The sequence below is a fragment of the Phocoena sinus genome, chromosome 20, assembly GCF_008692025.1.
Source record: "Phocoena sinus isolate mPhoSin1 chromosome 20, mPhoSin1.pri, whole genome shotgun sequence".
Lineage (NCBI taxonomy): Eukaryota > Metazoa > Chordata > Mammalia > Artiodactyla > Phocoenidae > Phocoena > Phocoena sinus.
In genome coordinates, this window is record NC_045782.1 from 42,846,780 (window position 1) to 42,861,205 (window position 14,426).

Sequence of the window (14,426 nt, forward strand, 5' to 3'; positions counted from 1 at the left end):
GGTGGGTAAGCGATATTACTCTTTTTTTTTTTTTTTTTTTGCGATACTACTCTTAAAATGTGATGCTTTAACTGAACACAGCACTCCAGATTTAGTCAAATGAATTCAGAAGGCAATAGGACTATTGCTTTTACTATCTGGATGACTTCTATTAAAGTGCACTAGAGTTGTATGTGCATAACAGTCACATGACTGCCCATGCTAAGCTTTTGGTTATTTTATGCACATAGCACTGTTTCACACGACATGCTGCCGTGTCTTGTACCTGCGCATTTGATTCTTGTAAATTTAAATGTAGGAACTCACAACACAGGATATATACAGATGATATTTTTTGTGTGAAAATGTGTGTCTAGGCTCAGCATTTAAAGACTCTGTGATGCTTAGCACTCTGGCTCTTAAGCTTAGAATTTGCCTAAAATTCACCCCTACCCCCCTGCCCTTTTTTTCTTTTTTCTAATAAAGAGCATCTCTTTTCTGACCATTGTTCACTGGGCTAACACATCTGTTGCGGTTTTGTGCCCATTCAGACCCCATTGTTTGAAGTTGTGCTTTGATGGACTCTTTTAGAGCATTTTTACTTCCTTTTGTGTTTCTGATTGACCTACTTAAACTCACCGTCCAGCAACCACTTGAGCATCCTGCCATCACCCATTATCAACATATCTTTAGCTGGCAAGTGGAGTTAGGTTACAATAAGCATTATTCCAAACATGATAAATTATCCTTTTCCTTAGCCTGCCTCTTGGTCTGTTTCATATTCAATCAGATTTGGAAACCAGGGTTTAGGGAACTATTCAAGAAGCTAGACATGGTATCATTGGCAAGGTGCAGGCCCACTGGTATAGCCAGAGTAAGCTTACTCTTCTGAATTCCTTCAGTCCTCCTTATCTGTACGCTTCTCTTGTCCCTGTTGTATGCTGCCTCTTATCCTCTTTGTACTACCTGACCGTGAAGCTTCCCCCCCCAATTCGCTCCTCTCTCTTCATCAAGTCACCCCCTTCCTTTGGCATCTCTGATCACACAGTCTCCTGATTTTCATCCTACTGCTCTGTTCTTTATCAGTTTCCTTTACAGAACCCCTAACATTAGAATGCTTCAGGGGTCAGTTCTAGGCCTTCTCACCTTACACCTTCTTCTTAGGCAAACTCTTTCATTCTCATGGCCTCAATTTTTTATCTAAAATTGTTCCAAAATCTGTATCTCCAGCCAGACTCTTTATAGAACTCCAGACCTAAATGCCTAGCTGTCAACTGGATGTCTCACAAATACTTTGTTCAGAATGGAACTCCTCGTTCCTCATACTTGAAATATTACCTTACTTGAAATATTACCTATCCCAGTTTCTCCATCGCCCAAACCTGAAACCACTCTCTTTTTTTAGCCCTAACATCCAGTCTCAGAGCCCTACTAATTTTACTTCCTAAATAGACACCTTCATGTCTCTTGTTGCCTCAAGTCTCACCTACCTCCAAAAACAAGTTTAATCATGTCAGGACCCCCCTCACTAAGCCTCCCCACTGTTGACCTAAAACAAATAGACTGGGACTTCCCTGGTGGTGCAGTGGTTAAGAATCCGCCTGCCAATGCAGGGGACAGATTTGAGCCCTGGTCTGGGCAGATCCCACATGCCGTGGAGCAACTAAGCCCGTGCGCCACAACTACTGAGCTGAGCTCTAGAGCCCGCAAGCCACAGCTATTGAGCCCACGTGCCACAATTACTGAAGCCGGTGCGCCTAGAGCCTGTGCTCCGCAACGAGAAGCCACCTCAATGAGAAGCCCACGAACCGCAACAAAGAGTAGCCCCCGCTCTCTGCAACTAGAGAAAGCCCGCGCACAGCTATGAAGACCCAACACAGCCAAAATATAAATAAATTTTTAAAAATTAAAAATAAAAAAACAGACTGCCAGTTATTTCTTCAGCAAAAAAATGTTTTTTGGGAGATCAGCAAAGTTCAATTCAGGATCTGCAACTATGGTGAGCCACATGAAAGTCCCCAGCAAAAATGGAGAAGAACTCTTTTATAGAGGGGAAAAGGAAGTCAGGAGGGCTATAGTAAACAAAAAGTCCATGGCTCTTCCTTGGCTGAGAGTTGTGACAGTCTCTCATTGGCTGAGCTCTTGCCAGGAAAGAAGAGGAAGTCTTTCTTCTTCCTGTTGGACTCTGCTATTGCTCTCACGCCCTCTTCTGGTCTCCCAACTCCATTTTAATTGAAGTTTCAGTTTATTAACTTTTTACATGCTCCAATTTAGGATTTCCCATTGTTCTCAGGATATAGTCCAAACCCTTTAACTAGTCTTACAAGGCTGTCCAAGGTCTAGTCTCCGCCTCCTCATTTAGCCTTAAGTCGCCCGTCTCCCTCTTATACTATATATTCCAGTGAAGGGGATCAGAAAATGCCACTTTGGCATGAGGATTATTTTGAACTGAAAGCAATTAAGACAGCAAACATAAATCTTTTTGCCCTCCCCCTATCTGCCTAAAAGCATGACATAAATTCCCCTTTGTGAAGGTGTATCCCCTCCCCTCTCCTGTAAAAGGAGCAGGAAAACAACCATTATCACTGGAGACAGAGGATTGGCACTGAGCTGGGTCCACACCAAAAACCCTTACTAAAATAACCTTTATCTTCCATTCATTTCCCCATCTATTTACCTTTCCACAATTTACCACCCCTAGAGGCCCAAACCCTGTTTCTTTGTCTTGTTACTTCTCCACAAATATATTGCCCTTTGCTAAGATGATAGGTAGGCCCCAAATTCTAACCACCTCTTTGAGTCACTTATCACTGAATTCACCCATGTGCATGCATGTTGCATGTGTAAATAAAATGTTGATTTTTTTTTTTTTTTTTTGCGGTACGCGGACCTCTCACTGTTGTGGCCTCTCCCGTTGCAGAGCACAGGCTCTGGACCCGCAGGCTCTGCGGGCCATGGCTCACAGGTCCAGCCGCTCTGCGGCCTGTGGGATCTTCCCAGGCCGGGGCATGAACCTGTGTCCCCTGCATCAGCAGGCGGACTCTCAACCACTGCGCCACCAGGGAATCTCTAAAACGTTGTTTTTTAAAATTCTGTTAACCCGTCTTTTGTCAGTTTAATCTGCAGGGCCCCAGACCCTGAAAATAAGAGGATAGAGGGAAAAGGTTTTTTTCTCTCCCCTACAGCAGCTACATGGAACTTCTTGACCCACTTTCTTGCCCCAGTCTTTGTATATACTGCTCTCTCTGTCCAGAACACTCTAATTCCACTCTTCACTTGGCTATCTCTGCCCATCCTCCAAATATACTTCTTTAGATTTTTTCTGATGTATTGGAACACAGGGATAGGTTGCCTATCCCTGCTACTGGTCGAGTGCTAACATACTTGTCATTATTCTTATTGCCCTTTACTGTGATTACTTCCTATCTAGCCTATAAGCTCCATGATAGAAGCCTTGTTTGCCTGTTGCAGGATATATTCTCCACCTTTAATACAGTATCTGGTACAGGCATACCTTGCAGATATTGTGAGTTGTATTCAAGACCATCACAATAAAGCAAATAGCAAAACACAGCAAGTCACACGAATTTTTTTGTCTTCCCAGTGCTTATAAAAGTTATGTTTATAGTGTACTGTAGTCTATTAAGTGTGCAATAGTATTATGTCTAAAAAAGGTACATACCTTAATTTAAAAATACTTCAGCAAGTAATAGTAGTAACATCAAAGATCACTGGACACAGATCACCGTAACAAATATAATAATAATGAAAAAGTTTGAAATATTGTGAGAATTACCAAAATGTGACACAGAGACACAAAGTGAGCAAATGCTGTTGGAAAAATAGTGCCAATAGATTTGCTTGATGCAGCGTTACCCACAACCTTCAATTTGTAGAAGGTTACAAAGCAAAATGTAATCAAACAAGATATGCCTGTACATCATGGGTATTCATTCTTATTTGTTTAATGAATGAATAAAATAAACTCATTCTGTTCCTATTATTATTTTAAAAACTTTTATTGGGGTATAGTTGCTTTACAATGTTGTGTTAGTTTTTGCTGTACAACAAAGTGAATCAGTTATATATATACGGATCCATATCTGCATCTATATCTATATATAGATATCCACTCTTTTTTTAGATTTCCTTCCCATTTAGGTCACCACAGAGCATTGAGTAGAGTTCCCTGTGCTCTACCTGTTCCTATTATTGTTTTTTGTTTATTGATTGATGTTATATACTGAATATTTGTGTCCCCCTCCCCTCCCTATTCATATGTTGAAGCCCTAACCCCCAGTGTGGCTGTATTTGCTGATGGAGCCTCTAAGGTTAATGAGATCATAAGGGTGGAGCCCTGATCCAATAGGATTAGTGTCCTTATAAGAAGAGACACCAGAGAGCTCACTCTCTTTCTCTACTGCCCTCCCTTGTGCATGCACATCACCATGGAAATGTCATAGGAGGGCATGATGAGAAGGCAGTCAACTACAAGATAGGAAGAGAGCTCTTACCAGAAACCAAATTTGTTAGCATCTTGATCATGAACTTCTAGCCTACAAACTATGAGAAAATAAATTTCTGTTGTTTAAGGCGCCCAGTCTGTGGTATTTTGTTATAGCATCCTGAGCAGACTAATACAATTGGTTATTCTATTTATGTCTTGTCTCGCTAAGGGAAGGCCAAGGCTTATATTTCTCCATATTGTTATTTGAAAAGCATTACATATTTAGTAGATGTTTAAAAAATATTGACTGAGTGATTAAAGTGTAAGCCTTGACAAATATTACTTCTTCTTCCTAAAGTACTTTTCCCTTTCTCTTTAACTGGTTAAATTCTACTCATCCTTCAGGCCTCAGCCTTAATATCACCTCCTCAGAATATTCCGTGTGCTACCTAATCTAAATTATTAGCTTCATCCTATCTTTTTCTTTTTTTATAAAATTGAAGTATAGTTGATTTACAATATTGCATTAGTTTCAGGTGTACAGCAAAGAGATTCAGATATGTATATCTATATTTATATATCTATATCTATCTATCTATCTATCTGTATATATATCTTTCCAGATTCTTTTTTTTAACTGTTTCTTTTTTATATATATAAATTTATTTATTATTTTATTTATTTTTGGCTGCATTGGGTCTTCATTGCTGTGCGTAGGCTTTCTCTAGTTGCGGTGAGCGGGGGCTACTCTTCGTTGTGGTACGCGGTCTTCTCACTGCGGTGGCTTCTCTTGTTGCAGAGCCTGGGCTCTAGGCATGCGGGCTACAGTAGCTGTGGCTCGCAGGCTTTAGAGCTCAGGCTCAGTAGTTGTGGTGCACGGGCTTAGTTACTCCTCAGCATGTGGGATCTTCCTGGACCAGGGCTTGGACCTGTGTCCCCTGCATTGGCAGGTGGATTCTTAACCACTGTGCCACCAGGGAAGCCCTTTCCAGATTCTTTTCCATCGTAGGTTATTGTAAGGTAATGAATATAGTTCCCTGTGCTATACAGTAAATTCTTGTTGTTTGTCTATTTTATATATAGTAGTGTGTATCTGTTAATCCCATACTCCTAATTTATCCCTTCCCTCCCCTTTCACTTTTGATAACCATAAGTTTGTTTTCTACACCTTGTGAGTCTGTTTCTATTTTTGTAAATAAATTCATCTGTATTATTTTTTTAGATTCCACATATAAGTGGTATCATATAATATTTGTCTCTCTGTGTTACTTCACTTAGTATCCTCTAGGTCCATCCATGTTGCTGCAAATGGTAATATTTCATTCTTTTTTATGGCCAAGTAATATTCCTTTATATATATTATATATATATACATATACACACATATCTTTTTATCCATTCATCTGTTGATGGACACTTAAGTAGGGTCCATGTCTTGGCTATTGTAAATAGTGCTGCTATGAACACTGGGGTGCATGTATCTTTTCGAATTAGCTCCATCCTATTGTTCTCTCTCACAGAGTCCTCATTCTTTTCCTTCATAGTATGTATGGTAATTTTAATTATATTTGTTTACTGTAAGTTCCTTGAAGGCAGGGACTTTGAGTCTCCATGATATCGCCACCACCTAGCACAGTGCCCTGTACAAATATGAAGAGATATTAAAATATTATAAATCTATAAACATTTTTGGAATATCTGATGATTGAATGCTTTGACCACTTAACTTATCTCTTATTGGTCATAACTTGATGCTTTTTTGACTCCCCCTCTCTGGACCCAGAGAACATGCTGGCCTTGCCTACACGTCCTTGAGGGATTTAAAGTCTAGGCAGTGTCTGAAGTGTTGAGGCTAATCAGAAGATGCATCTTGGCTAGGAGGGCTATGCAGACTCAAAGGGAAAGAGATCAACGGTAAGCAAATTAGCTTGTTTGGAGCGGAGGCTGTATAAACTTGGTTGAAATGATGGTGTTGGGGACAGTGGATAAGCTTTGGGTTCCAGGCTGATGACTTTAGACTGATAAAATAGACCAAGGGAGCTGCTGCTGGTGATTGAGCTGGGGAGTGACCTCATGAGAATGGAATGTGAGAAAGATTATGCTAACAGCTGAGGATTGTGTGAATTGGAGGAGAGAGTAGGGACCAGGAATGCAGCAGAGAGGCTGCTAGGGAGTCTAGGCAGCTCTGAATTTCTGTTATGATAGGATCCTAGATGGTTGAATCTGAAAAAAAGATGGAAAATGGAAATGGTTCTGAATTACTCATTTATAGTGAGAAATATTCTTATCCAATTCCTTCTCCTGAGGGCATTAAGATTCTAACCGGAAGGCAGCTTGGTGACTATAGACTTCAAACCAAAAGAGCTAATTGAATGATCTTACTGGCTATTATGTACTTTTCCTCAGAAGGGACATATATGTCTGACTGCTAGAGAAAAAATACCTGTATCATTTGGAGAGGACACCAACCAAATAATAGATTCTTTATTTCTCCCTTTTCTAGTTTCTAGAGAGACTTTCATTGTTCTCTAAATAAATTGTACAACAATGGATTAAACACAGACTTGATTTATTCCAGTCTTGAGTATACACCATAGTGGTCTTAAATAGACTTTGTTATTATTCTTGGTTTGTTTTTGTGTCACAAATATTTGATTTGGGAGATAGGTGATAAGCTAGGTTTAAAACGTACTGAGTTTGAAGTGCCTCAGGTGAGAAATGTCCAAAGGTCAATTGAAAATGTGAAACTTGAACAATTTAAGAAAGAAGCTGGCACTGGAGATATAGATTTTTCAGGTAGAACTAAATGCTTTCTTTTTGGGGTTGTAAAACCCCTTGTAAAACCTTTGTGAGACTATTTATCATTATATTAAAACTCTGTTTATATATCTGCATCCTCCACACCAGAGAGTGAGCTCTTTGGGGCCAGCGGAGGCCTCTCACTCATCTTAGTAAACGTACCTGCACACTGTGTGTGCTCATTAGGTGTTAGTCGAATGAGTGAATGAGAGTAATGTAGATAAAGGAGATAAAGGAGAGGAGGGTCAGTGACATCTTTGGTGTTGTAAGTACAGCAGAGAAGGCCTAGAGATATCTAAGACCACAGATCTAGCCACAGACAAGTTACCAATGGAGTGTTAGGGGGGAAGTCAGAATTCAAGAAGTAAAAGAAGAAGCTGGTGGAAAGGGAAACCAAGAAAAGAGAATCATCTCTAGCATTGAAAGCACATCCCCAAATGCTGAGAACAAGTGCCTGCTAGGAGTTCGAATCACCTCCTCCTTACTGAGAGCCATCCATGCTGTAGGCACCAGGCCAGCTCTTTCATTGATGCCTTCTCGCTTCCATTCTCCCTTGGGTGCCAGGTTCCCAGAGGGAACCCCTATCAGCAATTCCAGCTCCCACTGTCGCCTTAGTGTCCTGGGTTCTTGTCCCAGGTCTGCCGTGACTCACAGTGTGACCTTGGGCAAGTCACCCCCTTTTCTCTGGGTCTCTAAAGCCCCTTGCAGCTGTCAGGATGTCTGGGAGAATGCAGTTTGGATGACTGGTGAGGATTCCAACTTGCTCTCTGCTGCTTTTCATCTGTAAATCGCTTTGCCAAACACCAGCTGTCCTGCGCTCTGTTTTCGGTCCTCAGGCGGACTCTAACCCACCTGTCATTGGGCCCCTGCAGCATCCTCCTCCCACAGTTCAGTTCGCAGATATGTCACCAGGCAGCACTGCCTTGATCTCAGCACAGAAAATAGCTTCAACCATTTAGGCTGACTGTTGAGTGATGAGGCCAAGCATATGTAGCACCTCCACCTGAACTAAAACAGCCAAGGAAATGAAGTTTGAGGACATGATTTAAGTGCTCTGAGAGCCGGTGCTACCATGGTCCTTAAAATTTTGATTTTAGACACCCTTCTACTTCTTTTCTGCCTTTACCTTGGGTGCTCTGGGCCTTAAGGGTCTCAGACTTCAGGTGACTCATTGCTTTTTTCCTCCTTCCTTGGTGGCAAGGAATCTTAGATACAGAGGACTGGGTTAATCACTCTACTTGATTTATAGCCTTCTTTCATCAATGGTTCATGCAAGGCCTCTCTTGTTTAATTGTTTATTTATTCCCTTTTATCTCATTACCCTTCCCATCTAAACAACGCTCAACATTACGTTAGGCAACCATCAGATATTTTTAATGTGTATTTCTTTTGTTTGTATGTGATCTTTTGTGTGTGTGTGTGTGTGTTTGTGTGTGTTTTCTTTTGTATGTGTTCTTGAATAACAGGTAATGTTTCTAGTATGCATGTATTTTAAGATTTTTAATATGTTTTATTCCACCTAGTGTACCCAAAATGTTATTTCAAGATGTAATCAATAAAAAATTACTAATGAGATATATTACATTCTGTTTTTTATTTGGTCCTAAGTCTTCAAAATCCAGTGTGTGTTTTACTCTTATAGCATTATCTCAATTTGAATGCTAAATTTTCATCATAAATATTTGATCTGTATTTAAATTTCATAAAATTCACAGTTGAAAAGTAGATTCATGTACATGAGTTGTTCCAAACATACTTTAAAATTTTCCAGTAACTGAATCAAATACCAAAAAAATCATTTTCTTTTAATATTTGCATCCAAATTGAAAAAATTGCTTCATTTTATTTATTTATTTTTTTAACATCTTTATTGGGGTATAATTGCTTTACAATGGTGTGTTAGTTTCTGCTTTATAACAAAGTGAATCAGTTATACATATACTTATGTTCCCATATCTCTTCCCTCTTGCGTCTCCCTCCCTCCCACCCTCCCTCCCTATCCCACCCTCCCTCCCTCCCTATCCCACCCCTGCAGGCAGTCACAAAGCACCGAGCTGATATCCCTGTGCTATAAATTGCTTCATTGATTTGACTTTGAAGCAAAAGCATGTCTGTTTCACAACTATGTGCAAGTTAAGTAAATTTACCAATTCTTGTGTCAATCAGAATTATTAACATGAAATTCAAAGAGATATTGCATAAATTGGAAAGCAACTCTAAGATTTATTAACACCAGCAAAACATTTAAACTTTTTTGTCATTTTTGCAGCCAATTTACATAGGACTGTTGATTACAATTAAAATATCCTGTGTGTTTATGTTAGAAAAATGTGTATTGATTTGCATTATGAGAAGTTTCAATTTTACCATAAATTCTTGTACCTATCTAGCTAAGTGGCAAATAAGCATTTTCTTTCCTTGGAGCTTCAATTTCAGCTTGTTCATATACAATACGGTATCAGTGAGATTGTATGCATATATTTTTAATTTATAGAAATATTATCGTGGCTTATACCTCATTCAATTTCTTACTTATCACTATGTTTCTTCTGTGTATGCATCTAATCCTTTGCTTCTAACTGCTACACACTCTTTCATGGTGCATGGTGCATCTTACCCAGGCATTCACAGTGATGGAGACCCAGATTGCTTCCAACTCCTGCTACCACAAATCATGCTGCAGACGTCCTGTTCATGTACCTTATGAATTCATGTGAGATTTCTTTCAGATGTATACTTAGATTGATTGCCCTTCTAAATCATAAAGCAGTACTCCTTCTATCCCGCATATTTCTTAGCTTTTCTATTTTTTTTTTTTTTTTTTTTTTTGCGGTACGCGGGCCTCTCACTGTTGTGGCCTCTCCTGCTGCGGAGCACAGGCTCCGGACGCGCAGGCTCAGCGGCCACGGCTCATGGGCAAAGCCGCTCCGCGGCATGTGGGATCTTCCCGGACCGGGGCACAAACCCGCGTCCCCTGCATCGGCAGGTGGACTCTCAACCACTACGCCACCGGGAAAGGCCAGCTTTTCTATATTTTCTTTATTATTATTATTATTTGGTTGCATCAGGTCTTAGTTGCAGCATGAGGGGTCTTTGTTGAGGCGTGCAGGATCTTTCGTTGTGGTGCGGGCTCTTCACTGTGGCATACGGGCTTCTCTCTAGTTGTGCCATGTGGGGTTTTTTTTCTCTCTCTAGTTGTGGCGTGAGGGCTCCAGAGTGCACGGGCTCTCTAGTTTGCAGCACATGGGCTCTCTTGTTGAGGAGCACGAGCTCAGTAGTTGTGGCACACGGGCTTAGTTGCCCCGTGGCATGTGGGATCTTAGTTCCCCGACCGGGGATCGAACACACGTCCCCTGCATTGGAAGGCAAATTCTTTACCACTGGACCACCAGGGAAGTCCCAGCTTTTCTATGTCTTCTTTTTTCCTTCTGGGAGACGTTCTCTCTTTTGTCTTTCAATTCCCTAATATGTTTCCCAGCTGTGTCCAGTTTGCTACTTTTCATATCTATTGTGTGCTCTATTTTAGTTATTTTTATACCTAACATATTGCTTGTTTTACTAAAGTTGTTTTTCTTATTTCAACTATTCCTTTTTTAAATTTATTTATTTATTTTTGGCTGCATTGGGTCTTCGTTGCTGTGCACGGGCTTTCTCTAGTTGTGGCGAGTGGGGGCTACTCTTCGTTGCAGTGCACAGGCTTCTCATTGGGGTGGCTTCTCTTGCTGCGGAGCACAGGCTCTAAGTGCGTGGGCTTCAGTAGTTGTGGCACACGGGCTCAGTAGTTGTGGCTCGTGGGCTCCAGAGTGCAGGCTCAGCAGTTGTGGTGCTCGGGCTTAGTTGCTCCATGGCATGTGGGATCTTCCCGGACCAGGGATCGAACCCATGTTTGGCAGGCGGACCCTCAACCACTGCGCCACCAGAGAAGTCCCTCTTATTTCAACTATTATAATTTTCTATATGTGATGTTTCTGTTTGGTTCTTCTTTATGTTTTCTTGTTCTGGTGTCGTATTGGTAATATGTTCATTTCTTTAAGCATGTTTATTAAGCTACTTTTAAAATCTTGGTCTATCTGTTGTCATCTTTCTACTTAAGGTACAATCTGTAATCAAGTGGGTTGTATCCATCTGAATTAGTTGTGTTCCTCACCTGTCTTGTTATTTGGCCCATGGGCACATAGGTTGCTCTGTTCAACAATGTGTACCAGTGCCATTTAGCTCAGGGGGTGAGGGTCAGGGGTTAATGAGCCGTAAGACTGAGAACCTCAAGCACCAAAACTCCCAAGTCAGTCAGACCCAACCTCACTAAATAACTCCTCATGTCAAGGCTTCACCTTTTGCCCCCACCTCCCAAGGGAGAAGCAACCTTAGGGGAAGTACTTCTTGGATTGCAGTTCTCCTGCTATGAGAGTTTAGGGGGCGAGGAGGGGAAACAACTGTCCGAAGTTCAGTTTCCCCTCCTATTATTTATTGGATCCTCACAAGCACAGTGTGTCTTCAGTGCCCTGATTACTCTTACCAGCACCTGGATCAGCGGTTTGAGTCATGAAGGTGATGGCACATCACTGTTTGTTCTAAGACACTGGTGGAGGAAAAGACAGATGAGAACCCCAGAGATCCTCTTCTTTTTTTATCATTCCACAGCCATGCCTGGCCACCTCCTGCCGTAAACCAAAGCCACCCCTTTACCACACACCACACCAGTTCAAAACAGGGCCTCCCTTCACCCAAGGGGTATCTCACAGTTTTCTTCATTTCTTGGTGTTTTCTGTTTATAATTCTTTCGTAGTTGCCCTTGGGAGAGGGAGCAGCAGTCACACTGGTTCAGTCAAGCTTAAGGATTTTGAGTACTTGCTTTGTGCTAGACACTACTCTAAGTGTAGCATCTGTATTAACTCATTTAATCCTTACAACCACCCTGTGAGGTTATATTAGCAGCCCCATTTTACAGATGGGAAAACTGAGACAGAAAGAAGTTTAACTAGCTTGCCTAACGGACAAATCAATCAGGACTCTAACCCAGAACTCTTAACTCCTGAGTGGGCCCTCTTAACCTCTGCCCTGCGGCAGAGCCCGATTTACCCAGTGTCCTCTACAGAGACATATAAATGTAGTGTTGGCCAGGGCTTTGCCCCATGATGTCTAGCTTATGAGACACTGTCTGGAAGAGGTGGGGGAGGTGACAAGAACAAAGCATTAACAGCCAGGCACGCTGTCAGCATCATTTGATCCCAGGCAGGCAGGACACAGGCCCTACATGGTTAGAGGTGAAGGGAGGAGGATGCGTGAGTGTGTGGAAGCCCAGCCCGAAGGAGGGCTGATGTCAGTGCTCTTCTGTGCGTTTGTCCAGATTTGACATGGGTGTAAGCTGACTGGTGTGAAATTCTGTTCTGCGTTTTCCATCTACTGAGTGTGAGGTTCTTCCAGTGGCAGCATTCAAGTGGCTGGAGCAGCTCTGGCTGGGGACCACTCGATGCCTCCCCAGAGGCAGTAGTTAGGCTACCAGTACCTGCTACTATGCTTGCCTCTTTACACTTCTGCCTCTTCCGTCTCTTTTCCTTTCCTTTGCTCTGATTGGTCAACCCTACCATAGGTCCTGTGAAGTGTACTCTAGGTGGATGAAATTGCAAGGTGAAAGTCAGTGGCCGTGAAGCAGAATGAGGACCAGAAGAAAGTGAAAACTCTGACTCCAGTTCTTGGGGGTCTCATGAACTGTGGGCATCATGGGTTTTAGTATAACAAGGCTAGTGTCAGGTATCTTGATTCTCGACACAGCTCCTTCTGGGAAACCACAGCTCCCCTCTAGTAGCTTCTGAAGTGCCAGCCACTTTTTTAGCTGGGGCTGCTTAAAGAGAATCAGAAACTGATTTGAGGAGCATCTCCTCCCCCACTGAGGTTTCAGGCAGCCAGGTTCCTCATCTGAGTGTCGCTGACAGGCAGGCTGCTGGGCCCCAGGGACCAGTTACATGCTTTCTGAGCCACAAATATTTCACACTGTGGGTACCCAGCTGCTGCCCATCCCCTCCCCCATTCCCTTCCACCTCTTTCTCCTTCCTAAACCCACACCTTACAATCAAGTTAGCCACGGCCAGCCTCCTCATCCCTCCCTCCTGTGGGTCCCTCTCCTGGTGTTCCTTCCAGGAAACCTGAGACACCAGAGCACACCTCTAGCTTCCTCTGGCTCAGAAAACAAAGTGAAATTGACAGCTATGATTGTTTCCTGTATGCCAGAGATGGTCTGTGGTGTCTAACTCACATTACTTCATACAAATCTCACAACAACTTGAGAAGGACATGTGTGCTGTTAAAGGTCCTGAGGGTCCTGCACCCAAGATTTAGACATGGCAAAACCAGGATTCAGACCTATGCTTGTCTGCCTCTGAAGTCCACACTCTTTCCACGTTTTCAGATCCTCCAGCCCCATTCTGCGCTCCCAGTTTTCTAACCTCAGAGCTCTGCTCCCGAGCAGTCTGGATATTTTGTTTCGCTTTAGAATTAAAAAAAAAAAAAAAAAAAAAAAAGAGGAGAAAGAAAGAAAAAGAAAAGAAAGGAAAAGACAGTTACAGCTGCCTATCTTTTGGGGATCATATTTCCTCATAGAATGATTAGAATACCTTGTTTTTCTATTCAACATCTCATGCACTGGTTGTTTTTGAACTTTTAAATCATGGAACTATTTCCTACAAAATGACCATGAGACCTCCAGTATATAAAACACCTAGGAGTGGTGCTGTTTGAAGTGGCAGGGGATGGGAGAGCCCCAAGACGTGGCCCCTCTGTGTCCCTGACAGCCAGAAGCAAGCTAAGGAAGCCTCAAGCGTCTGTTGAACACATTGAAAGCTCCTGACTATCTCTCACTTTAGAGATGAGGAAGCTGGGGCCCAGAGAGCGGAAGCGGCTTGACATTCAGGACTAGTAGTGTCTGGCTCTTGCAGCTTCTGGCCTGCAGCTCTCTACAGTGTGGGTATCTCTGCACCTAGTCCAGGAAGGGGATGCGGGTGGGGTTAGAGAAAGAGGAGAGGCTGGGCTTCCTCTTTCCTCCCTCCTCATCACCAACAAACTGAGCTCCCAAGCCCCTTGGGAAGGAGGTAGTCAGGGAGAGAACAGCCGGGGAATACTGAAGGGTGCAAGCAGAGGCACGCGGGAGCGCGGAACGAGGAGTCGGAAGGAAGAGAAGGCTGGAGAGGGGAAGGGGGGAGGGGAA